Source organism: Cupressus sempervirens, chromosome 3 (assembly GCF_028749045.1).
Source record: "Cupressus sempervirens isolate cs-2001-9-10 chromosome 3, ASM2874904v1, whole genome shotgun sequence".
NCBI classification, from domain to species: Eukaryota; Viridiplantae; Streptophyta; class Pinopsida; order Cupressales; family Cupressaceae; genus Cupressus; species Cupressus sempervirens.
In genome coordinates, this window is record NC_143120.1 from 222,062,155 (window position 1) to 222,082,398 (window position 20,244).

A 20,244-nucleotide genomic window follows, 5' to 3' on the forward strand; every position below is an offset into this window, starting at 1 on the left:
CAAAAACATGGTATGTGGACTACACAAAGCTCTATATGGTTTGAAGCAAGCATCAAGAGCATGGTATAAAAGGCTTCATAATTATCTTGTGAATATTGGATTTGAAAGGATTGATGATAACAATAATCTGTACTTGAAGATAGAGAAAGGAAAAAGTATTTTATTAATTGAATTTTTTTTTATGATATCATATTTGGAGGTCAAGATACTTTATGTAATGCTTTTGCAAATGAAATGAAGAAAGAATTTGAGATGTCTATGTTCAGAGAGATCAAGTTATTTGTGGGTTTGTAAGTACATCAAATGAAATATGGTATTGACAAAAGGAAGGGGTGTATAACTAGGGCCAAAGGCTCACTCAACTATCCAAACCACCTTGCAAGAGTTAACACAACAGAAGCAAACACAAAGAATAGCAACCAAAGGAGGAATAAGAGTGAAATACTTTTATTGATTCATCAAAATATCTTCATACATGCCCAGCTATAAGGCCTTCTAGGTTACAGTCAAATACAAATACATTCACATTCAAAGATCAAACAGCAAATTCGCACTTTCCAGTTCTGCTTTGCAATCCTCTTCCCAAAAACTTACCTAACTCTAAGCCTAAACACTCTATATATACTTGCCAAAATGGCTTACAGATCATTCTAGAACATTATATAAGAGGAATGTCGACCCAAAAATGGTTTGGACACATCCCAAGAAAAGATCTTAACATAAATATCATGATCAAAATAAATCCTACAAGTCAGCTCATAGAAATTATGTCCAAATGCTAATACTCGGCATAAGTAGGAAAACTCGGCACATGAAGGGTCACTTGGCATACACTAGGTAACTCAGCACATGAAGAGTCACTTGGAATACACTGGGTAACTCGATACATGAAGGAACACTCAGACAACACTAGATTGCTATAGTAACTTGGCACCAACTAAGTGCTATAGTAACTCAGCTCCAAATAAATGCTATAGTAACTTGGCACCAACTAAGTGCTATAGTAACTTGGCACTAGCTGAGTGCTACAGTAACTCGGCACAAACTGAGCACTATAGTAACTCAGCACCAACTAAGTGCTATAGTAACTCGACACCAACTGAATGCTACAATAACTTGGCACCATCTTGCAGAATGAACAAAAATGAGCAGGATAACAAGGCAACCTAGAGTGCTCCTACATCAAACAACCAAGGTTGAAAGAAATGATTAATCATTGAGATGTCACAATCTGAGTTGAATTCAACTCAGATTGAGAAATCCATGAAGCACCTTCAATGGGCCTATTTTTCCACTTCACCAAATATTCATAGTAATATTTTCCTCTTGTGCTATTTCCAACTCTTTGATCCAATATCTATTCAAATTCTTCAATTTACTTCTTAGGATAATCTTCTAATATAGAAAATTCATCATCTAACTCATGATACTTATACAAATCAAAAATACTAAATATAGGAGATATATCCATGTCATTAGGTAACTCAACTTCATAAGCATTGCCACTATTAAACTTCTTCAAGATCTTACAAATGTACAAATTTCTTCATATTCAACTTACTATATGTTCCAACTGGAAATATTTCTTTCTTCAGATGAACTATCACCTCATCACCAACTTGAAAATTGTGGTGTCTTCTAGACTAATCAGCATTCTCCTTATACTTCTGATTACTTTGTTCCAACCTCAACTTCACTTCCTTATGTAAAGACTTCATAAAATCAGAAAATTCTTCTACTATAGTACTTCTCTGTTCTTCACCAGCAACATCTCTCAAATCTGATACTCCTCGAGGCTTCATTCACAGAATTATTATATGCAAATTCAGCTTGTGCCAATACCATCTCCCAATTACTTGGCTTATTCTCAACTAAACATCTCAGCAAATTACCTAAACTTCTATTCACACCCTCTGTTTGTCCATCTATTTGTTGATGGAATGTAGAACTAAACTTTAATTTAGTACCCATCTTCTTCCACAATGTCTTCCAAAAATAACCAACAAACTTACTGTCTCTATCAAAAATAATGCTTCTTGGTAATCCATGAAATCTCACAAACTCTTTAAAGAAAATTTTAGCAACATGCTTAGCATCTGATGTCTTCTTACATGGTATGAAATGAGCCATCTTAGAAAATCTGTCCACTACAACAAATATGGAATCATACCCCTTCACTATCTTAGGTAATCCAAGAACAAAATCCATACTAATGTCACTCCAACATTTCTTAGGAATAGTAATAGGTGTATACAAACTAGTATTTTGACTCATTCCTTTTGCAACTTGACAAACTCCACAACTCTTTACAAATTTTTGAACATCCTTATACATTTGTGGCCAATAATATTTCTCTTTCAGCAAACTCAATGTCTTATCAATTCCAAAATGTTCAGCCAATCCACCACAATTCTTTTCCTTAATCAAATTCATCCTCATAGAATTTCTAGGAATACACAACTAAATGCCTTTGAACAACGTACCTTCTTGAATGAAATACTAATTATACTTATGTGATCTGTCAGATTTGGTGCTCTACACTCTCTCCATGCCTCAAAAAAATCATGATCAGCATCATACAACTCTTTCATTTCATCATAACCAAGAACTTCAACCTTCATTTCAATCAACAAAGAACATCTTCTACTCAATGCATCAGCAACTCTGTTAGTAACTCCACTCTTATGTTTAATAACAAATGTGAAACTCTACAAGTACTCAACCCACTTCATATGTCTATAGCTTAATTTGTGTTGACTTCCCAAGTATTGTAAAGTTTTATGATCAGTATACAACACAGACTCCTTAGTAATCAAATAATGTCTCCACTTCTTCAATTCTTGAATAATAACATAAAATTCTTGATCATACATAGAATACTTCCTTTTGGCATCATTGAACTTTTCACTAAAGATAGCAACAAGTTTGCCTTCTTGACTTAATACAGCTCATATTGCATTACCACTTGCATCACATTCAACTTGAAATACTTTATTGAAATTAGGCAAAGCTAATACAGCTAATTCAACAACCTTTTGTTTCAAAGTCTCAAAACTCTTGTCAGCTCCATGTGTCCACTTGAATTCATTTTTATCTCCCCTCATTATCTCAGTCATAGCATTACGAATAGAACTTGAATTCTTTATAAACTTCCTATAGAAACTAGCCAAACCATGAAATGGTCTTTCCTCACCCACATTCTTAGGTGTAGGCCATTCTGAAATAGCTTTAACCTTTTCAAGATCCATCTTTAATCCATCAACTAAAATCACAAATCTCAAGTACCTGATCTCCTCTTGCATAAAATAACACTTTTTCAAACTAATTAGCAACTTTTCCTCTTTCAACCTCTACAATACTTGTCTAATGTGCTCAAGATGTTCTTCCTTAGTCTTACTAAATATCAAAATATCATCCAAATAAACAATCACAAACTTACCCATAAATCTTTTCAGAACTTCATTCATCAACCTCATGAAAGTACTAGGTGCATTAGTCAAACTGAAAGGCATAACCAACCATTCATACAAACCATCTTTTGTCTTGAATGTAGTCATCCATTCATTACCTTCTCTAATTTTGATCTAATGATAGACACTCTTGAAATCAATCTTGGTAAAATACTTTGCTCCACTCAAACAATCCATTATGTCATCCATCCTCAGCATAGAAAACCTATATTTCACTGTGATCTTGTTAATAGCTCTAGAATCAGTACACATCCTCCATTCTCCATTCTTTATAGGTGCTAATACAGTAGGTACAGCACATGGACTCAAACTTTGTCTCATCAAACTTTTCTACAATAACTCATGCACTTGTCTATAAAGTGCTTCATTCTCTATAGGTGTCAATCTATATGGTGCTTTGTTTGGAAAACTAGCTCCAGGAATCAAATCCATACAATGACTTATGCTTCTTATTGGAGGTAAACCATCAAGAATATCCTTAGCAACAATATCCTTATACTCATTCAGCAATTCTATAATTTCTACTAGTACTCGGCTATCACTATTTGTTGTCACTCAGTCATTACTAGCTTATGTTGCTTGGTCATTACTACCAACACTCAGTCCTCTAGAAACTATGGCAAAACATACTTGATTCTTCTTCACTTCCTTTTCAAAATGTTTTCCATTAACCATGCAAAATTTTATTGTAGTGCAACTAACCTCATTTGGACTTTCAATTAAAGGCAACAATATTTGTTTCTTCCCATTTACCCAAAGAGTATATTGATTCAATATTTCATCATGTACAACATATCTATCATATTGCCAAGGTCTACCCAATAGAATATGGCAACAATCCATAGGCATAATATCACACAAAACTTCATCAAAGTAATGTCCAATCTTGAACTTCACAAGGCATTACTCACTTACCAATATCTTATGCTCATCTTTGATCCATGAAACATGATAGGGTTTAGGATGCTTTAACCTCTACAATTGCAACTTTGTAACCAACTCTTCTAATGCCAAATTTGTAGAACTTCCACTGTCAATGATCACTTTGCAGCATTTTCTAGCCATCCTACATCTTGTCTTGAAAAGACTTCTCGTTAGTTCCTCATCACTTCCCTTATCACATAAGGTTCTTCTCACCATTAGATTTTCTCTAGCCTTAGGTCCACTTGATGAACCATCATCATCTCCTTGAATTACAGCATTTCTATTACCTTTCCCACTTTCAGAGGATCTACATTCAACAGATCTATGTCCCTCTTTACCACATCTGAAACAATTACCATGAAATCCACCTCTAGAGTAAGAATTACCTCTTCCTCAGTAAGAATTACCACTTTTTCATTCGATCTTTCCTTTGTCATCATTCTTCCATTTAGATTTTCCTTTATCCTGTACAAAATTGTTAGATCTACCAACTTCATCATAAGATCTACCTCTGCCTCTCTGGAATCTACCACCTCTACCTCTTTGTCTTTGTTCATTCTTCTTTTCCAAGATCTCCTCAGCTTTCAAGGCATATTGGTATGCTTCTTCCACACTTTCCAACTTCAAAAAATTATTTCATCTTGTATTCCAGTCTCAATCCATTAATGCACCTTGCAATTTTCTCAACATCATCATCCACATGTCCAGATCTAATGTCCAATCTATAGAATTCCTCGGTATACTCTTTCACAGTCATGTCCTTTTGTTTCAAATTTTGCATCTTTCTCAACAAGATAACTTGGTAATCAACAGGAAGGAATTTGTTCTTTAGCTTGTTCACCATCTTTGACCAAGTTCTGATCTTATCCTTTCCTCTCCTTTGTATATCAGTTTGCAAATGCTCCCACCATAGTGATGCATGACCTTTCAACCTAGTGATTGCAATCTTCACCTTTCTATTATCAGGAGTGTTTTCATACTCAAAGAACTTCTCCATATCAGAGATCCAAACCAACATAGCATTGGTATCCAATTTTCCATCATAAGGAACAACTTCTATAGCAAGCTTTGAATTTTTCCTAGACAACACTCGCAACAATCTTTCCTCATCTTTATCTTCTTCAAGTTCTAGATTACGGTTTGGTGTTGTTGCTTCATCATCACTTACATCATCAAGATGTGCTCCTCTCCTCTGGGTTGTCTCCATAGCATCTAATCTAGCTACAATTTGTCTCAACTGATCCAATATGACATTATCAGTATTTCCTCTACTATGAACCATCTTTGCAAATCAGGTTCCTACAAGATCATAACCCTCTGCAAGTTATAGGTTGAATCCACAGATTTGCAACCCTATAATCAAATCTAAATTATGGTTCTACATGATCCAATCTCCACAAGGATGAACCTCAATCTCTAATACCACCTAATGCAAGGAAGGGGTGAATAACTAGGGCGAAAGGCTCACCTAGCTAACCAAACCACCTTGCAAGATTTAACACAACAAAAGCAAACACAAAGAACAGTAACCAAAGGAGGACGAAGAGTGAAATACTTTTATTGATTCATCAAAATATCTTCATACATGCCTATTTGTAAGGCCTTCTGGGTTATGGCCGAATACAAATACATTCACATTCAAAGATCCAACAGCAAATTTGCACTTTCCAATTCTTCTCTACAATTCTCTTCCCAAAAACTTACCTAACTCTAAGCCTAAACACTCTATATATGCTTGCCAAAATGGTTTACAGATCATTCTAGAACATTACATAAGAGGAAGGCCAACCCAAAAATGGTTTGGACACATCCCAAGAAAAGATCTTAACATAAATTCATGATTGAAATAAATCTCACAAGTCAGCTTGCAAAAATCACGTCCAAATACTGACACTCAGGATAAGCAGGAAAGCTTGGCACATGAAGGGTCATTCAACATACACTAGGTAACTCATCACATCAAGAGTCACTTGGCATACACTAGGTAACTCGGCACATGAAGGAACACTCAGACAACACTAGATTGCTACAGTAACTTGGCACCAAGTGTTATAGTAACTCGGCACCAACTAAGTGCTATAGGAACTCAACACCAACTGAGTGCTATAGTAAATCAGCACCAACTGAGTGCTACAGTAAATCAGCACCAACTAAGTGCTATTTTAACTTGGCACCAATTGAGTGCTATAGTAACTTAGCACCAACTAAGTGCTATAGTAACTTAGCACCAACTAAGTGCTATAGTAACTCAGCACCAATTGAAAGCTATCGTAACTTGACACCATCTTGCAAAATGAACAAAAATGAGCAAGATAAGAAGGCAACTCAAGATGCTCCTACATCAAGTATATACATCACTTAATCAAAATATGTAACAGAAATACTAAAAACTTTTGGATTGGAGGATTCCAAGCAAGTAAGTACACCTATGGTGATAGGACATAAATTGTCAAAGAATGATGATTCAGTTGAGGTGAATCAAACATTATACAGGTCTATGATTGGAAAATTACAATATGTAGTACACAAAAAACCTAATATTGCATTATATGTAGGGATATTTGCAAGATTCTCTGCTAATCATAGAGAATAATTTGATGGCTATTAAGAGAATAATGAGATATCTGAAAGGAACAAAGGACTATGGTCTATACTACAAGAAAATTGAGAAATTTGAATTGAGAGCCTACACTGACGCTAATTGGGTTAGAAATATTGATGACAAAAAGAGCACTGGTGGAGGAGAAATTTTCTTAAGTAAAATGATGGTTACATGGACTAGCAAGAAACAAAATTGAATTTCTCAATTGACTGTTGAAGTTGAATATGTTGTTGTTGCAGTAAATTGTACAAACATTGTATGGATCAAACAACTACTCAAAGGTGTGAAGGAGGAAATCAGTGAACCTGTGATACTTTATTTAGATAATACAAGTGCTATATGTTGGAAATATATCTAATAAATCTCTTAAGGTAAGTTATGGTTGTCATTTATGACAACATATTTGTTTTGCAGATTAACCTCATTTAGTTGCAAAAGAAAATTATCTAAGAATAAGATAGTGTTACAACAGCAGGATAGTTTTGATGATAACATAATATTCCCTTTGAATATTCTCTTATGTAGTTGACTAGAGATGCATGACAACACAAGGATGACATATAACAGTGTGCATGTCTGTATAGTCAACCAAACTTGAGTTATGATGAAAATAGTGATGTAGTACTGACACAATGCAGAACAAAGCATATCAGCAGAATATGGTTAATGATTTGGTTTATTGTTTTAAGTTATATTTTCTTATTGAGCTAACTCTAATGATGTTATATGAGCCAACTAAAGAAGAATTCATTGAGATGTGCCATATAAGTAAAGTATTTTATTTGCAAAGGTGAGTTGAGAATTGTGAAAAAGGTGAAAGCAAATTCAGTAATCAGTTGATGTGAAATTGATATGATCTTGTAAAATGACAGTAACAAGTGAATGTAACACTTTAATATGTGATGTGAAGATTTGATGTAGGCAGATATGTGCATAGTCACCATTATGTGAGAATCATCAATCAAAAGGCTTGCACATTACAACAAACAAATCAATATTATATGTATACTCATTTCGTGAAGAACTTATTTTATAGTTGCATGTTAGGGCAGTGGGCTCTTCTTGCAAACATTTGTATATGATCCACCAACTCTTAACAAGGTTGAGGCAACTCCTAATAGGGTTGAGGCTTCTAACAAGGCCTAGTCTCCTAACAGGGACTTGAGACACTATACATGCTTCATAGACTCCTAACAAGGTCAAGGTTATATAGTGAATCATCTAGTGGGGTCCATCCCCACCAGGGTTTTCCCTTGGTCAGGGTTTCCCTAGATAAAAAAATATGGTGTTATGATCTCTCTTTGTGTATGGTTGTTTACATTGCTCAACACTATTGGTTTATTTTCTTATGCACATCATAAAGTGATTAATATTATTCAATTGTGGTTAAAAGGATTGAAAATACTGATTCACACCCCCCCCCCCCCCCCCCTCTCTCAGGATTATCTATTTCTAACCATTGGTATCAGAGCCTAGTTATTCAAAAAAGGCTTAACAGCTTGAATAAGATCCCTATGGATATGAAACAACTGAAGAAAAATCTTGAAGAAGCACTTGAACAGATTGATCTTCTTACTGATGAAAGAGATGGTCTCAAAGATAGATACAAGGATGCAAAAGCCTACATTGGTGAATTGAAGGACAAGATAGATGACCTAAAATAGAAAGGTCCTACTAATCAATCTAGTGATGATGACAAGAGCTGAAGAAATAAAATGAGACCCTAAAACATGAGTTAAAGATAGTTGAACTTAAGATGAGTCTTAAGAAAAATGGAGGTAAGATTGATTCTAAACTAAAAGTAGAGAATGCAGATATGAGATCCCAGTTAATTAGAATCTATTAAGTTAGAACATGCATAATTAGAGAAATATAACACCATTGTGAAAGGTGACTTGGTACAAACCAAGCAGCAACTTGAGAAATTATATACTGGCTCTGACAAAATTGAAGATCAATTATGTGCACAAAGACCCAATTATGACAAAACTGGACTTAGATTATTTCTTGATCAATCCACCAAGAAACCTGTTGAAACAAAAGAACTTGCTACTCCTGAAGTCAATAAGGACCTAAGCAAGATAGATGATACATCTAAAGACAAGGTGAATGTTGCTCAGTTTGAGATAGTCAAAGAATCTAATCATGATATGAATATCAAGAGAAAAAAAAAAATTTCCTAGTGTGATGTACCTAAAGACACTGAAGTCAATAGCAAAGGTAAGCCTTTTAAACCTATTTCTAAATTTTATTGTCATAATTGTCACAGATATGGTCACTATGCAGTAGATTGTAAGAAACCTAAATTTGATAATGATAATACAAATAGTAGGATGCATAAGAATACTAACCGTGTAGGAACCAGAAGAAGATCTCACAGTAATGAAAGAGGAGAAAGAAAATAGATTATTTGCTATAGATGCAATAATCATGGACACATTGCAAGAAATTTCAAAACACTTGATGATAAACTAAATGAATAGAAAAGAGATGTGTCTGTATGTCAGTTGTATAACAAATTTGACACACAGCAAGGTTTTGCAGAATGGACAGAAGAGACCTAAATAGGAATCAAAATTACAAGAGGAACAATAGAAAGAATGAAGTTAAATATTAGCCTGATGAATTGAAGGAATTATTTGTGAAAGCAATGGAACCAGAAAGCTCTCACACATGTATAGAAAATGCACCTGACAAGATGATGAAGTCACTATTTATCTTACTCTTCTCACTAGAATTGAGCACTCTCATTAGAACAGAGTATCAGTTATTGATAATTGATGCTAGAGAAGATGTTAAGGGTTGTGCAGTTGATAGAAGATAGTAGACATTAAGAGAAGTCTACAGTAAAGTGTGCATTGCCTGATATAATCAGGATGAGGATATATGTAAAATCAAACTCTCTGTTGCATAGAGACAGTATACTGAACTAGTGGCAGATATGCATTTATTGTGTAGTATAGATTGTGGAAGATTTAAAGGACATGAACTAACTTGCACACATTATTTCCTTGTCAAAAGTTTATGAGTGAGATTGAAGCAAGATTTGCAGAATTAAAGAACCCTACAAGCATGCAAAGTCACCAGAAACCCTAGCACGCATAATTAAGGTATTTTTCTGAATTGTTGAGCAAAAAAATCCTTCAAAAATGGAAAGACAAGAAGTTTATAATTTAAGCAATAGGCCTAGGTATAAGTTTAAGAGATACCCATTTGCTTCTTTGCTCGATGACCCCATCGGAGCATTTTTGCAAGTTTCAAAAAATGTTCTTCATGTGGAAGATATCAAAAGCTACATTCACTACAAGATTAAAAGTATAGGTGACTTTGAGATTCACAAGGAATTGGAAAAGACGTGCAACAATGATTTGTCATTGAAATCTGAAATCTAAAATGTCTTAACCTATTTAAGCATATGTTCTACACAGATTTTGATAATAACGACTAGACTAGAATTATTCTTAGTAGAGTACATGATGATCTTCTATGGCTGGGATATTCTATCATTAGCATTGATAATGACCTAATTCACAAGGTCACAGGGTTGAGCAATTAGGGCAGCAATCATGTAAACATCAAGAATGTGCCCAAGATTTTTGAGGAAAATCTCAACACATACATTGATGGAAGGAACATGAAGGTAAACTCAATCCAAGATGATGAGTAAGACTTATTTTCAATATTTTGGGTTACAAATATAACAATGGATCAAGAATTCATTCAATTCCTACAGGATTCCTACATGTAGCTTACCTGACTATAAGAGGTGAAGAAGTGAACCTATGTGACATTGTCAAAACATAATTGTTGGACAATATATCAAGAATTCAAGAAGTCAAGAAGTATACTATTTAGATTTCAATCCCTTCTAACGCATATATTCTTCTATGCTATGAAGAAGTTTCCTGGTATTACAAATTGGAATGAAAATGAGTGTGCAATGTTGCAAATCACTCAAGCTTATAGGTCAAGACCTGAAGCAACTAGAGACAGTGATTTGGATAGATTAATAAAGACTTTTTAGATGGAAATGAAGAAGAAGTATAGAATACCTCCAACACTTGTAGAGAAATTCAAAGATGAAATATGCTTTATGGTTGAAACAAACTTTACATGCATGGAGGCAGTAATTCCCGAGGTGAAATTTATTGAACCTATGGGATATGAAATGAGTGAAGACTTGATTGAGGGGTATGCATAGATAATTCTTCACTCTGAAGTTGATTCTAACTATCCTAGATGGGGAACTGATGTAAAGAAAATGAGAGAAGTGAAAACCAGTGAAGTTATGAAGGAATCCAAGAAAAAGGTGGAGAAAGTTGTTGATTCCATCTTGAATGAATCTCAAATGTCAAGGAAAGAGTTTGACGAGGCTAAGGGGATAGCTATGGAAATGAAATCTAGTGGCTAAACTTAGCTCTTAACCCCTACACCCATTGTTTTGGTAAGACTACTGAGAAGGTCACAATTGCTCAAACATGTGCATAGACTCCTTCTGTGCCCTATGCAACAATTGCACAACAGCAACCACCAAGAAAACTAGTGAAGACAGAGGAAACATCTATAATAAGAAAGTCTACAAGGGCATCAACCCCTCCTAAGAGGAGAGTAAAGTAGACAATTAGTCCCCCAAGCAAGAGAAGAAGAATTCTTTAGATAAGCTCATCTGAGTCTGAGGAAGAGACTAGTGATAAACCAGTTGAAGTAGCTGATCAGGAGGCCAAGACATCAATAGGACGCAAAGCATGGAAGCCTAAAGTAGAAAACTTTAACATGAAAATTACTAATGATAACAATTTTGTACAGTTGAATAAATATTATGATTTGTATAATAGCATGGATAGGAGACAGCTAGAAAATGTTGTAGTTAGAAATATGATTTTGAAGGATAAGAGGTTTGATACCATCAAAGGGAAAATACCTGGAGATTTGTACAATAGACTGCTGAATAGGAAAATTAGAGTTATAGAAGAGGATAAACATATAAGAATAAACATGATAAGAAAGTTATGTACTATGAATAGTGAAGAAGACATAAAAGAACTTCTAAAGGGTATAACACCATTACTGAGGCATAAGAAAAGATCCATCTTGATTATTGGAGGAAATTATGAGGAAATCAATAAAGAAACTCAACAAGCCATAGTTTCTTTCATATCTATTGTGCCTGAGGACAGTGCACAATCAGTGGAGGCAAGCCAAATGCCTGGAGGAAGTGCGCAGATGACTAGAGATAGTGTGCAGTTAGTAGAAGCAAGCCAGATGCCTAAAGGTAGTCCATAGATGCTTGGAGTTAGTGCATTGATAGAAAAGGTAGGCAAGAAGCTTCAAGTAAGTGCACAGATAGTAGAGGCCACCTAGTCACCCAAGGAGAGCTCATAGACAAAGGAGTACAGTCCTATAGCTTCTAGCCCTCCTCATAGTACTGAACCAGCAATAACACCAAGTTCTCCTCCTCACATCACTATTGGTAGTGACTCTATGCAAGTAGATAACACCAAAATGATTGTTGATAAATCGAAATATCCATTTAAGAATCATGGTGCTAGCATTGTTGGCAATATTGTAGACTATAGTAGCTCTAATAATGAAGAGGATCAAAAGAATACTGAAGAAGTTACATAGAAGATGGAATTCTGTACTAAAGTAGGTATCTCAAGTGTGCCTTCAGTAGTGGCAGTAGTAGTAGGAATTTCCACTCCTCCTACATAGATAATAGCAGCAGCAGTTTCAACTCAATCTGATGAAGAAGATGAGGCAAAGATTCTTATATCATCTCTAAGCAAACTTCTTGAAAAGAAGAAATCAGTCAAGTCACTTGACAAGACTTTGTGTAGTGCCTCTCCAATTTGACTTTTGTAAGTCGTCCTGATGGATGCAACCTTGCTGATCTTTTGTTGTGATGGGATCATGACTGTGACCCTGAGTGGTCTACACCATTGAGGTGTTTGGATTTATGTTTCTTTATCAGTTGCTTTGATTATGCTTTTGACTGATCTTTGAGATTATGATGTGATTTTTGGTTCACTGAGGTTTGTGCCACTGGTTACCAAGATCGATGTGGTATCATGAGGTTCTTCCGTGATTACCTTGAGATGTGTGCAGAGATAGCACTAAGTTCTATTAGCATGCTACATTGGACTGGGTACCTGTAGTAGTGGTTAGTCATGTTTATGACTATGGTTGTTTATATGTTTTAAATGCCCTTTTAATGCAGAGTAATCAATCATTATTAAATGCTTAAGTAATTAGAATGGATTGTTCATGTTGGATTCTTTGGTTATGTGCTGTAGACATTTACCTTGTTATATTTCTGATTAGAGAGATATTTGTTACTCATGTTATGTTGTACATTTGAGATGACCTGAGGGTCAAATGTTACTCTTTGATTCCAGTATCATAGATATTAGACTACTATGTTGTTCACTTAATCATATTACATGATGATTCCATTTTGAGATGACAGTGTGTTTTATGATGATATCTGGTTATCTAGTTATCTGGTATTTGGACATACCTCTGATTTCGCTATATGATGGATTTAATGCTATGGTTATTTACTTCATTCCTGCGTTGCTATGCCTTTTGTGAACATGAGTGATGTAAATAGATTATTTTAATATAATTAAATAAATGGTTAAATTAGGTGATTTAATGTATTTATTGCTTCGGCTATGTTATTATATGCAATTGCACTTGATCGTGTTGTTTAGTGTGCAGGATTATATCCCTGGCAGTGGCACATGGAGTTAGTGATTTAGCCGTTCATATTTTACCAATGTCGCCTTTGTATGGTCGACGTATCCTTAATTAAATGTTTAATTTAAACTTTTCAGTGATTATTAAATCCGAACTCATTTGCATTATGTGATTAGACCAGTAAGCGTGTCTGTGCATTTAGAGGTTCGCATTGTCGCGAAAGTTATTAAGGAGATTTATGTGTTTTTGGGTTTTTGAGCTTTTTAATTGTTTTATTTTAATTTCTGGTAGCTTTGCCATAGATGAATTCCTATTTATAGGAATAGCCTATTTTTGTTTGGGTCGATTCGAGGTTTAATTGGATTGGCTAGTTAAATGCCCTAATTGATTATTCACCCGAAAAGTGAATAAGTATCCAAAAAGGAATTTAATTCCTCACTTCTCACTTTTGAATTGGAAATTTGGAGAGTAAAACCCAAAATCCTCTTCATGAGGATTTACTATTTTGTTTGTGGTGGGAGCTACGAGCGTGGGATCGTCACGAGGTTGGGCTCGTTGGATCCTGCTCGAGGAAACCTTGGATTGCTGCGATTTTTAGCTACTTCTGCGAGATATTTATTTTATGGCTCAGATTCTCGTTTTTCCCTTTTGGCTGTGAGGTAGGGCTTTCCTATTTTATTGTTTCTACTCTGTTTCTGCTTCTGTTTTTTGTAGCTGTTTGTTTGGAGGCTGAGAACTAGTGTTCCCCTCCATTTCTATATGCTAGTTCTACCCGGTTGGGCGGGTATGAACATTTCCCTATTTTTTGGGATGAGGGTTTGGAATTTTACGCCATTATGCTGGCCGTTTTTGCATACGGTGTCTAATTTCCTTTATTTTTGGATTTTTGGGGTTTTTGAACCCAAAGGCCAAATGGGTTTTAATTTTGTAATTTTCCAAATTTTTGGGGTTTTTATCTTGTTTTGCATGCCACCCTATTTTCTTGAATTTTCTTGGCACAATGTGGATCATGGACCTTGATGATCCATTTGGATATCAATCAGACCACTTTTGCACTTTTATGTTGCATTGGGATGCGTGTTGCATCCGTACTCTCGACATTGTGTTCGGTTGAGTGATTTTACCTTGTTATGTTTTTTGTTGGACCTTTGCTTTTGTTTCATGAACGCTAGGATTCGTGTGGAATCCATACTCTCGAACTGAGGCCGGTTGAGTGAGTTCATGATGTTTGGTCTTGTTACATCTTGGGATTTGTGTAGAATCCATACTCTCGGATTGAGGCCGATTGAGTGATTTCATGATGTATGGTTTTATTGGCTTTGGGATTCTTGTAGAATCCGCCCTTCCCGTGTTGCTTTTAGTTGGGTGTTTTCTTTGCATTGTGTTTTCATTCCTGTCCTTGTGTTATGATCTTCGTGATGGTGGTGCGCCACACACGAGTACGTACACGTACATTTTTTGGGTGACTTGCGAGGCCTGATCTTCCGTGGATTTTTCGAAAGTTATGATCATTGGTGTTGGGATGGGAGTATGCATGCCCACGGGCACTTGTCGTAGGATGAGCATGGGTAGGGTAGGGTAGCATATGGACGGGGCTTCTATCTCACAGTCGGGTGATCATGACGCCACGGGTATGGCTGAGAGGAGCTTTGATTAAGTGATAACTTAATAACATGTGTGGGTTGTGCGCCTTCCATCGAGAAGCATTGTTGCCCGGGGTTGTGCGCCTTCCGTGGAGAAGAGTTGTTGCCCTAGGTTGTGTGCCTTATGTTGAGAAGAGTAGCTTCCTATACTAGCTTGAGCTTTTAGATGCCAAGCGACTCTCCATGATGTCAGCCCCTACTTAGTAGCCTTTTGAGTGTCTAACCAGGACCTGTACTCCTTGCATTGTCTTAGGTTCTTGGTTGCAGCCATCATATTGTCTAGCATGAGTGTTAACCTTGGATGTTGTGCTTTATGTGTGTTTGTGGTTGGATCATTATCTCCATCAGCACAGCGGGTGTGGACCTATGGGTGTCACATGGTTGGGAGGCGTAGCTACCTTCACCACTACTAGGGATCAGTGTACAGAGATGATCTTTTGTCCTAGTGCGATCGTTGCTGGATGGCTTCACTTGGTACTTCGGGTTTCAGAGTATGCTTTCTTATGATTTATGCTTTCATTGGAATGCTTGGATATCATGTTTAGATGATGTTAGTTTACTTGACGCATTCCCTTATCATGATGTTTAGCATATCATTAGATGATTTTATTTGATTTAGTAGTACATTTGTTGCTTATTGTTGTTTAGCATGTAATAGGAGATGTTATCTACTATAGGATTATCTTATGCTTTACTACTAGCATGTTAGATTTTCTTATTCTTATATTGTTGCATGTTTTAGTAGTGACATCCCTATTTCGACAGTACTAACGATCTGGTCGGTGGCTTGGGATGTTACACACGGGGGATGGCTAGGACCCACGATGGTCTTATGATGCTATTGATAGTTGGGAGGAACCGTGTACTTAGTTTGGTTGTTTTGTTCCTGAGATGTGTTTATGTACATTGCGATGTTGCTTTTGTTCTCTGCAATGCTTATTTTTAGTGTGTCTTTGCTGTTGTAGTTTAGATGGTTTGGTGTTCTTCTTTCTGTGTTGTTCTTGCACTCGAGTGTTCATTCCTCGAGCCTTTGTGGATCCGGTACTCCTTGGTGTGGAGATTCTTTTGTTGGTTTTTCCCCATTTTTGAGTTCTAGAAATGTTTTAACTTTCTATAGGCGACATTTGTTCAGCATTGTGCGACACTGATAAAGTATCACACGCCCATAGAAAAAATGTCGTACGATACTATAAAGTGTTGTACGCATTACTGGAGAAGTGTCGTATGACACTAGAAGAGTGTCGCATGGCTTTATGAGAAATGTCGCGTGATACTTTTCCAGTATCGCACGCCTTCTTGAGAAGTGTCGCACGTAATAAGGGAGAAGCGTCACCCTCCCTTAGTGAGAAGTGTCGCACGGTTTTTGTGAAAAACTTGCACGTGCCATCAGCAGGCACTTTTCTTCGTGATCTGATCTTCTTGAGAGTGGTTTTGGATACCCTTTTGGGTGATCTTCAACCCTATGTTGTGCATTTTGAATTCTGTCAGTTTCTCTTGGAATCGAGTTTTCGTGTTTCTGTTTTAGTCTCTTGGGGTTTAAAATATATCGTTTAAGTATAAAGTTCTTTATACTTAAGATATATTTTAATATATGCGACAAATCGTTTGAGATAGGTTTCAGACCTCTCGGAGATAAGTTATGGATTCTAGGAAATTTTAGGGCTTCAGAAATCCAGACTTAGCCAATATTCAGGGCTTCAGGATTTTAGGCTTAGCCAAATTTCGAGATTCTGCATTTTACCCCATCTTGGTGTTTTGTTGATGAGTGGTCATTTCTTGTACCCTCATCTCATTGTGGTGGTTGTTGGCTTTTGTTCGTGTTTGTCTTTTGGTAGTGGCGTTTGGAGATTCGTTGGTTGCTAGGATTATGTTGAAGTCTTCCGTTGCAATCTTTGTGATCCCTGTATGATGTTGTCTTGTGCATTCATACTTGTAAAAAATATATATATATCTTGGCTTGATTTGAATCCTTGTTTCCAAGAATCTCCGGGTGGGGCATTACACTTTGACCATAGTTTTGGACAAGATGCAAAAATTAGTAAGCCTTGTTGACACCCCAGCAGACATTCAAAAGTGCGCAACAATTTTTTGCAAGGCTTTTGATAATGAGTTCTCTACACTCATGAATGTTGCTACCATTCAAGCACAGACCAAGCATGATGGTAAACTCCTAAACACCATGTGCACTAACATAAGGAATGATATAGAGACTCTAAACATTTGCATTAAAGCACTTAGGCAATGCTTAGAAGAAGGAAAATAGGCATATGCTAAGTGTAACTTGGCATACATTTATCTAAAACAATATGATGATCAAGTCAAGGACAAAGTGATTGAGCTTCAGACAGTCACTAAACCTTTTTGAAGCAAAATCAAAAAGTAGACTACATTGAGCCTATAGTATAGATACTTCATGATAATAAAAGGGAAATACAAGTGGAGAAGGAGAAAATTCTAGAAAGGTTCACTCTTTTGAGAAAACATTTATTCCCTCAGATAACGTTGCTAGAAAACCAAATGCAAGAATGTTTGTCTGCAAAATCTTCATATGACAAGTTTGTGGCTACAGACTTGAACACAATAGAATTGGTAGCATATGCTCTATGTGCACTTATTAGTGTATTTGATGCACTAAAGGATAGCTGGAAGAAACAATTTGAGCAGTTGAAGACCAGTTTCAATGATTCTTTTTCCAAATTTTAATATGCAGTTACCAATTTTTGACATTTTTTGTTACCTTTGTCATTGATGTCAAGGGGGGAGAAGTATGGAAAATTGTAAATTGTATTTTAATATGTATGAAAGGGGGAGTAATAAGTTGTAATAGGAAGTGATAGGAAATGTAATCTATCACAACATGAATACAAATGTCTTTTATGATTTGTGTTATGACTACTTGTTTTGTTTGGCATGATAGCATGTTTTGGGACTTAGCCAATTTTCCAAAATGTCATCATCAATGCCAAAGGGGGAGATTGTTGGCAATATTTCCAATCAATATTTTAAGGGAATTTATTGTTTTCATTTATTGCAACATATTTGTTTTGCAGATTGACCTCATTCAATTGCAAAAGAAAATTGTCTAAGTATCAGACAGTGTTACAGCAACAGGATATTTTTTATGATAACAAAATATTCCCTTGGAATATTCTCTTGCGTAGTTGAAAAAAGATGCATGACAACATAAGGATGATGTATACCAATGTGCATGTTTGTACAGTCAACCAAACTTGAGTTATGATGAAAATAGTGATGCAATACTGACACAGTGCAGAACAGAGCATATCAGTAGAATATGGTTAACAATTTGATTTATTGTTTTAAGTTATATTTTCTTATTGATCCAACTCTAATGATGTTATATGAGCTAACTAAAGAAGAATTAACTAAGATTTTCCATATAAGTAAAGTATTTTATTTGTGAAGGTGAGTTGAGAATTGTGAAAAAGGTGAAAGTGAATTGAGTAATCAGTTGATGCAAAGTCGATATGATCTTGTGAAATGAGAGTAACAAGTGAATGTGAATACTTTAATATGTGATGCAAAGATCTGATGTAGAAAAATATGTGTGCAGTCACCATTGTGTGAGAATCATCAATCAGAAGGCTTGCGTAGTACAACAAACAAATCAATATTGTATGTATACTCATTTCATGAAGAACTTATTGTATAGTTGCATGTTAGAGTAATGGGATCTTCTTGCACACTTTTGTATATGATACACCAACTCCTAATAGGGTTGAAGCAACTACTAATAGGGTTTGGGCTTGTAACAATGCCTAGTCTCCTAACAGGGACTTGAGACATTACACATGCTTCATAGACTCCTAACAGGGTCAATGTCCTTAACCAGATTCTTTATATAGTGAATCATCTAGTGGGTTCCATCCCCATTGGAGTTTTCCCTTGGTCAAGGTTTCCCTAGTTAACAAAATATGGTGTTGTGATCTCTCTTTGTGTATGGTTTTTTACACTGCTCAGCATTATTGGTTTATTTTCTTATGCACATCATAAAGTGATTAATAATATTCAGTTGTGGTTAAAAGGATTGAAAATATTAATTCACACCCTCGCGCCCCCCCCCCACCTCTTAGTATTATATATTTCTAACACTATAAATATATCAAAGAATCCTATGATGCATACAAAGACTAAGCACATTGCAATCAAGTATAATTATTTGAGAGAATTAGTTCAAGATAAAGAGGTGAAAATGGAATATGTTAACACAAAAAGAGAAAATAGTTGATATCTTCACAAAAACATTACCTAATGATGCTCATGAGTATCTAAGAGGTAAACTAGGGGTGATATCCCTATCCAAGGTTATGTAAGAAGCATGAGGAGTGTCCTACATCAAATAAGTTGATTGACATATGTTACACATTGATGTTATGGATCTTACTTTAGGAGTTGCCTAAAGTAATCAAAGAGCTAGAACTACAATTCAGTCACAAGAAAGGTGACTGAGGGAAATAATTTGAAAATATTCATATCTACATATGAAGATGACATGTCTTTGGCATTTTTATCAAAAAGGGAGAAAGTATACTAAGTTGTTCAGCGAGAAATCACAAAGGGAGAAAGACATACAGAGGGAGAAATCAAGATAGAAGATACATAACTATGGAATATCTACTCAGAGGGAGAACATGACATGTACATGTTGATTACATATATCTAGTAAGAGGGAGATAATGTTGAGGGAGATATAAGAAGTAATCAAGAGGTAGACATAAGGATGAGTTGATTGATTATCTGTTGATCAAAACAGAATTTTGTAACCTATTTAGAAGATTGAAGCTGTTGATAGAGGGAGAGATTTCAATACAAGAAATTATTTTCTTTTTGGTATTTTGTTGGTCTTATTGATGAAGTCTAGTTAGTTTGGTTTTCCATAAATGTA